The following is a 7,500-nucleotide window of genomic DNA, read 5'->3' as shown; positions in this document are numbered from 1 at the left end:
GCGGAGCATGTAGCCGATCCATCTCCAGTGTCTCTGGAGGATCTCTTTCTTTTTTCTGCAGGCTGCTGTCGTGTTTGCTTCCATAGTTATTCGCTTCTGATTTTTGTCTACTAGCCAGTGAATCCGATGAATCCTTCTTAGGCATGTGTTGGCGAAAGTTTGGATTCTCTTCATGGCAGTGACGGTGGGTCTTCAGATCTCTACTCCATACACCAGGGCAGGCTTTACTATGGTGTTGAAGATTCTGATCTTGATGTGGATTGTGAGATCTCTGGATCCCCAGACATTCTTCAGCTGATTTCCAGCTGCCCTTGTCTTCCAGTGCAGGTTCTTATATATGGGCATCAGTTCCACCCTGCTTCTGAATGGTGTTGCCAATATAAGTGAAGCTTTCCATCACTTCCAGCGCCTCGCCTTCCAGCCAGATAGGTGTTGTGTTTGCTGCGTTGACCTCAAGTGTCTTGCACTTCCCTTTATGCATGTTGAGACCCAGGCAAACTGAGGTTTCCAAAACAGTACTGGTCTTTTCCTGCATCCGTTGCTGGGTGCGGGAGAGAAGGCCAGATCGTCGACAAAATCAACGTCGTTCAGCTGGGTCAAAAGTGTCCACTGGTTGCCATTTTGCTTCTAGATTGTGGAGGTCTTAATTATCCAGTCTATTACTGATGAGAACAGGAAGGGCGACAGTAAGCATCCTTGCTTCAGTCCTGTCTTTTGTTTGGAAGGCTTGTGTGAGTTGCCGGCCATGGACCACCCTGCAGGTCATCCCTTCATTTGAGTTCTGGATGATGTTCGTGATCTTCTCTGGCACATCGTAGTGTCTCAGCAGCTCCCAGAGGGTCTGTCTGTCCACGCTGTTGAATGCCTTCTCGTAGTCAGTGAAACTGACGTAGAGGGGTGGGTTTCACTCCAGTGACCATTGCAAGATGAGGCGCAGCGTTGCTGTCTGGTCAGTGCAGGCAGGACCTGTCCTTGTGAAAGCCAGGTAACTCATCTTGAAGCTAGGGGGTCAACAGTGTACTTCATTCTATAGGCCTATATAAATGCACACATTAATATCAATATCAATGTCAATAATGATGATGTCTATGGTAATGATGATGATGATGATGATGATTGTTACTGTTGTTTTTATCATCATCATCATCATTATCATCATCATCATCATTGCCAAATGGAACAGGTCACGCGGGACGAATTCATCGACTACTACAGAGCCGTCAGTGTCAGCATTGACACCGACGCCTCCTTCAGCTTCATCATCAACAGGGCATGGGGAATCAACCCCTCGGGCTGACGGCCACTTGCTGCAGCGCCCAGGTCCGGAACACATGGACTTTACTTCCTCATTCACCTCAAGGTAGGTATTTGCAAAATACCCCCCACACACACACACTCCCCACTACCCCCTCCCCCACCCCCACACACACCCCTTAATTCCCTCCCACCACCATCCTTCTGTGTTGTATTACTCTTTTTTTGTCACAACAGATTTCTATGTGTAAAATTCGGGCTGCTCTCCTCAGGGAGAGCGTGTCGCTACACTGAGAGCACTATCCTTTTCTTTCTTTTTTTTTTTTCTTTGTTGTTGTTGTATTTTTCCTATCAATAGTTTTCCTATCGAAGTGGATTTTTCTACAGAATTTTGCCAGGGACAACTCGGGGACCTCGGTTTATCGTCTCATCAGAATGACTAGCGTCCAGACCACCACTCAACGTCTAATGGAGGGGGAAGAAAATACTGGCGACTATGTAGTGATTCGAAACAGTGCGCTCAGATTTCTCTTGCTTCCTAGGCGGATGCGTTTACTATCTCCCCCCCCCCACCCCCACCCCCACCACCACCCCCCCCCCACGCCCACCCCCCTCTCTCTCTCTCTCTCTCTCTCTCTCTCTCTCCTGTAGCAAAACAGCAAACTGTTTTAATGCGGGCCTGCTTCACGACAGCTACAGCAACGAATGCTCCAAAACACGGGCCGTCGTCGCCTTGTGGAAAATGCGCCCGACAAGAAAAGCTAGGTGGACGGGTTCCAGTTCCAGTATGGACCAGATTTTTACCGCCTCTCCCCCCCCGTTCCCCACCCACCTACCCACACACCCTTACCCATCTCTGCTATAGACGTTGAGTTATTGTCTGGGTGCTAGTCTTTTGGATAAGACGATAAGAAGCCGAGATCCTATGGTGCAGCGTGCGCTTAGCGTTCGGAAAATGAAACCCACGGTTGCAAAAGTGTTGTCCCTGGCAAAATTCTCTACAAAAATCCATTTAGGTTTAGAAAAAAAAAATACAAAAAGACAACAACAACAACAAAAAAAGAGAGAGAAAAAAAAGTGATTAACAAATAGTAAAGAGTGGTAACTCTCTCCATTCACAATGGAAAGGGTTATCACTCTTTACTATTTCTTAATCATTTTATCCCCTGGCCGAATTGTTTGTTAATTTCCAGAAAATAAAAAATGAGTAGCGCGACTGCACTGTGGCGATGCGTTCTACCCGGAAATAGCAGCCCGAATTTCACACAGATACATATTTTGTTTTGACGAAACGTAAAGCAATACAAAACTCTTTATTTCCTTGGGGCAGGCCCATAATATTTACTTTTTCATGTCCACTGTTGTTTGGTTTTTGGGGTTTGGGTTGGGTTTTTTTGTTTGTTTTTGGTTTTTGGTTTTTTCTTTGTTTGTTTGTTGTTGTTGTTGTTGTTTGTTTTTTTGGGGTCGTTTTTTTCTAAAAATTTTCTAATTTACTTGGCCGATATATAAATCAAAACAAAAAAAAAACTGAATGGCACTGACAACATTTCATATAAATCTTTAAGGTAGGCATATTTGTGCTGGTAAGTATGTAGATTCATTCGTTGTCTCTGTCGTTATATCAGTATCAGGGTCAGTGTCAGAGTCTCTCTCTCTCTCTCTCTCTCTCTCTCTCTCTCTCTCTCTCTCTCACTTGTCAAGGATGATGTTTGTTTGTATTAGAGCCTGGGTACTGTAGTTGCGGTGATGTGCTGGTGATAAGACAAGACAAGACAAGACAAAACAAGGCAAGACAAGCCATGACAAGGCAAGATAATTATATAGGGCCAATTTAGCAAGTTATATGTGATCCAAGAAGTGACATAGCAAACAGGTTTTCACGCGATGCACAAACGCACACTGCATTGTATTGTAATGTATTGTATCACTATTTTTTGTCACAACAGATTTCTTTGTGTGAAATTCGGGCTGCTCTCCCCAGGGAGAGTGCGGCGCTACACTCAGAGCGTCACCCCTTTTTTTTTCTTTTTTTCTTTTTTTTTCCCTGCCTTGCAGTTGTTTTGTGTGTTGGTTTTTTTGTTTGTTTGTTTGTTTGTTTTATTTTGTTTGATTGTTTGTTTTTCCTATCGAAGTGGATTTTATTACAGAATTTTGCCAGAGACAACACTTTTGCTGCCGTAGGTTCTTTAACGTGCGCTAAGTACATGCTGCACACGGGACCTCGGTTTATCGTCTCATTAGAATGACTAACGTCCAGGCTACCACTCAATGTCTAGTGGAGGGGGAGAAAATACTGGCGACTGTGTCGTGATTCGAACCAGTGCGGGCGCGTTACCTCTAGGCCATCACTTCATATTTCACTGCATTTCAAACCTTAAAAAAAACAAAAAAACATATACTCTCATTTTGTGGAATCTGAACGTTTTCTGTGACACCTCCAGAAAATCGTAGTTAGCAGCAGCACAAAGAACTCTTTTAACAATTATAGATGCGTTGATGTTACAACAGTGCAAGTTTCTGTCTACGGTGTACTCATGTCTGATTCATTTGTTGCAGCTTCTGTGGACTTCATTTTGAGAGAATAAACAGCCCATCTCCACCCATGCATGACGTAACAGAATTAAAAGAAAAAGATCAAAGGAAAAGAAATAAATCATTGTATTAACTTTGTTATGAATTGTACAGAAACTGTGATTTTTCTTTTCTCTTTCGCTGTGTATAAATGAAACCCGAAAGATCATTTCGTGTTTTGACATCGTTTTACACTATCAAGTAATTTGTAAATATAGCTTCTTTATATATATATATATATATATATATATATATATATATATATATATATATATATATATATAGCTGCAATATGTTTTGCTTCTGATTCTGATTAGTTGGTATTGGTAATCTTTCATTTCTATTTATTGCCATGTGTTTTTGTCAGAGGTCTAGTTGTTTTTGTTTTTTGGGTTTTTTTCTTTTTCATAAACACATGGAGTACGTGGTAAAACAACAACAAAAAAATACCACTGTAAACAGGTGGAACAAATAGGCAAATAAACCATTATGACAATATAAATAGAAAGATTCTGTTGTACTTGGTGATTATAGGACGCTTTATGATGCTTAAAATCGCTTTGTAAATGTACTGTTGTTGTTTGTAGTAGTAGAAGTAGTAGTAGCAACCGCAGTAGTAGCAACCGCAGTAGTAGCAACAAGAAGAGTTGTAGTGGTAGTTGTATGAACATCAACATAAATGAAATAATGCACTGTTTTAAAGTATTATCCAAAACAGAAAAGCAGCTATTTCCAAACTCCATTAATAACACCAACTGGGACAATGCATATGGAAACCCAGCCGAGTTTTGAAAAGCAATTTTTCTATGATTTTGCTTAGCAAAATGTTTACAAATTTAGCTAGATTCAACGCTTAGCTCTGTTCTTTGATGGGAACAGACAAGATGACAGTGATGGGATTTCTAGTGTAGTATGGTTTCAGCAACTGCCTTTGTAATACACTGTTGTTTTGTTGTTGTTGTTTTTTTATTTATTTATTTATTTTTTTAATTACGCTTTTATCGTGTAAAATATTAAACGCAGTTTAATGGAATAGAGTTCATATGTTAAAGTTTCACATTCCTATTTTACATCAGATTTACACTGCCTTTTGTCGTATCATATAGACCAGAGCTACTGTTGTACCACTGTGGGTTGTTTTTTGTGTGCATCTTTTATTCTGTATTCTTTGCAAAACATGCGAAACACTTCTTGCACTCACTCTTTAGATATGGGAAATCATATGTTTCTAAGATAAATATTTTTTTAAAGTAAACAACTCTTAAATGACATAGATTTCAGTCTCATGGAAAGTGATTGTGCAAAACAGATCAACAAGTAAAAGTCAGCCTTTTCTTCTTTTGTCTGAAGATGAAGAAATGAAAAAAGTTAATGATAAAATAAAGAGAGAGACAGAGCCGGAGAGAGAGACAGCGAGAGACAGGGGGAATACTTAAAAGAGATATTTACCATTCATGATTGCCTTCATTTAACTTTATTTTCCTTTTTGTAGCCTTTTTTTATAGTCACCCTGGCATGCCGAGTTGTTATTAATGTGTTTAATGCATCGATTGTTTTGTTGATGTTTGATTGTCTGTGTTCTTGTGGGGTTTTTTTTTCTTCTCTGTGTGTGTTTTGTTTTGTTGTGTTTTTTTTTTTCATTATTCCATTCCATCCCATTCCATTCATTCTCCTGCCCGGGATGGGCGTAGAGGAGACATGAGGGACGATTCCGTAGTGAGACGACGCCATCCGGTTCTATCTTCTGCCTGTCGTATCAGCGTAGCGCTATCCATATTGGTCCATTCCTTAATGTTGTCCATCCAGCATTTGGCTTGCCTCCCTCTTCGCCTACCACCCTCTAGCGTTCCCTGTAGAACTGTCTTTTGCAGTGAATTGTGGCGTGTCACATGCCCGAACCATGACAGCTTCCTCCTTTTGACCACTGCTAAGAGTGGTTCCAGTGTTCCTTTTTTTTTTTTTTAATTTTCTTAAGCTCCATGGTATTACATTGTTCTTTCATTATTAGAGTTTCTTTATTAGGCTACACACTATTTCCGAGGTTATTTCAAGCTTAATTGGGGTTTTGTTCCTTTTTTTTTTTTAATTTTCTTAAGCTCCATGGTATTACATTGTTCTTTCTGTACAGTTCCAAAGGGTTGATTGATCATGATTATTCTGCGTCGATTTTTTGCTGTCAACCTGTCTTCTTCTTTTTTTCTGTTCTTTTTTTTTTTCCTTCTAAATTCCTGTGCCTCTTCTTCCTTTCTTTACATCTATCTTTCTTTCCAGTTCTTTTTCTTTTCTTTCTTGTATCCTTTTTGTTGCTTTTTGATGACAAATAGGTATACTGTGATTTCTAGATTTCCATAATGTTATGCTTGTTGATTTGTTCATTGTCATCACCTTATTTCTGCCTTGACTATCACTACTACAACGTACAGGAATCCATTTTGCTTTTTTTTTTTTTTAATGGGAATTATAAACAAAACTGGGGTTATGAATAAAAAGAAAGTTCGAAAACAATAATGTCTTGAGCTTGTGGGGAATCGCATGAGTTTCTGTTTCGTTTGTTAATCTTTGTTCTTCTTTTTTTTTCTTCTTCTTCTTTTTCTTCGATCGAGGGCTGCAACTCCCACGTTCACTCGTATGTACACGAGTGGGCTTTTACGTGTATGAACGTTTTTACCCCGCCATGTAGGCAGCTATACTCCGTTTTCGGGGGTGTGCATGCTGGGTGTAGTATGCTCTTGTTTCCATAACCCACCGAACGCTGACGTGGACTACAGGATCTTTAACTCACTCAGTACGGCCAGTCCTCTCTTCTACTCTACACAGACCCCTCGGATGTCCAGTGGGTGCCTGAATGACCCAACCTTTAGCTTCCGTCGTCAGAATTGTGGTATTCTTTGTCAACATTCACCTCTTCAGTATAAGAGCCTTCCGCTTGCAGTATTTTGATGATGGTAATTGGCGTGAAACGCTGTTAACATCGTCTCTTTCGCCGTTCGTATGGAGAGAGTTAACGTGCATATTTGATCTTCTGCCTGTGTATACACACAAAGAGTTTCAGGCACTAGCAGGTCTACACATAATCATGCTGAACTGGGAGATCGGAAAAATCTCCGCCCTTTACCCACCAGGCGCTGTTACCGAGATTCGAACCCGGGACCTTCCACTCGGCTATTGTGCCCGTCTTATTCTTTGTTGAAAGCCTTGTCATTATCATTCTCTCGTCCTCCCTTACTTTTACTGTAACCTCTACGAGCTCCATGTCTGAGAGGTGTGTGCGTCAGTCTGCAGCTTTTTTTCTATCTCTCTCTCTCTCTGTCTCTGTCTCTCTCTCTGTCTCTATCTCTCTGTCTCTGTCTGTCTCTGTCTCTCTGTCTCTCTCTCTGTCTGTCTCTCAGTGTCTCTCTCTCTCTCTCTCTCTCTCTCTCTCTCTCTCTCTGTGTGTGTGTGTGTGTGTGTGTGTGTGTGTGTGTGTCTCTGTCTGTCTGTCTCTCTCTCTCTCTCTGCCTCTCTCTGTCTCTGTCTGTCTGTCTGTCTGTCTCTCTCTCTGTCCGTCTGTCTCTCTCTCTCTCTCTCTGTCTCTCTCTGTCTCTCTCTGTCTCTCTGTCTTTCTCTCTTGGGCATCTTAGGGGAGTCACTGCATGGACTATGTTCGTTTCTCTCGCCAAAATGTGAACACAAAAC

At 41.1% G+C, this 7,500-nt stretch overlaps 1 protein-coding gene across 1 annotated transcript in view; it reads left to right on the top strand.

Moving 5' to 3' along the window:
- Positions 1-6,295, top strand: part of LOC143294798 (crustacean calcium-binding protein 23-like) — a 19,939-nt gene extending 13,644 nt beyond the window's left edge. Inside the window, exons 5-6 of the mRNA XM_076606284.1 lie at positions 1,184-1,360; positions 3,811-6,295. The gene's annotated coding sequence lies outside the window, so the exon portion shown is untranslated. The remainder of the gene's footprint in view (positions 1-1,183; positions 1,361-3,810) is intronic.
- Positions 6,296-7,500: the final 1,205 nt, after the last annotated feature.

This window comes from Babylonia areolata, chromosome 20 (assembly GCF_041734735.1).
Source record: "Babylonia areolata isolate BAREFJ2019XMU chromosome 20, ASM4173473v1, whole genome shotgun sequence".
Taxonomy (NCBI): domain Eukaryota; kingdom Metazoa; phylum Mollusca; class Gastropoda; order Neogastropoda; family Buccinidae; genus Babylonia; species Babylonia areolata.
Note: the sequence above shows the minus strand (reverse complement) of the source record. Positions and strands in the feature narration are given on the sequence as shown.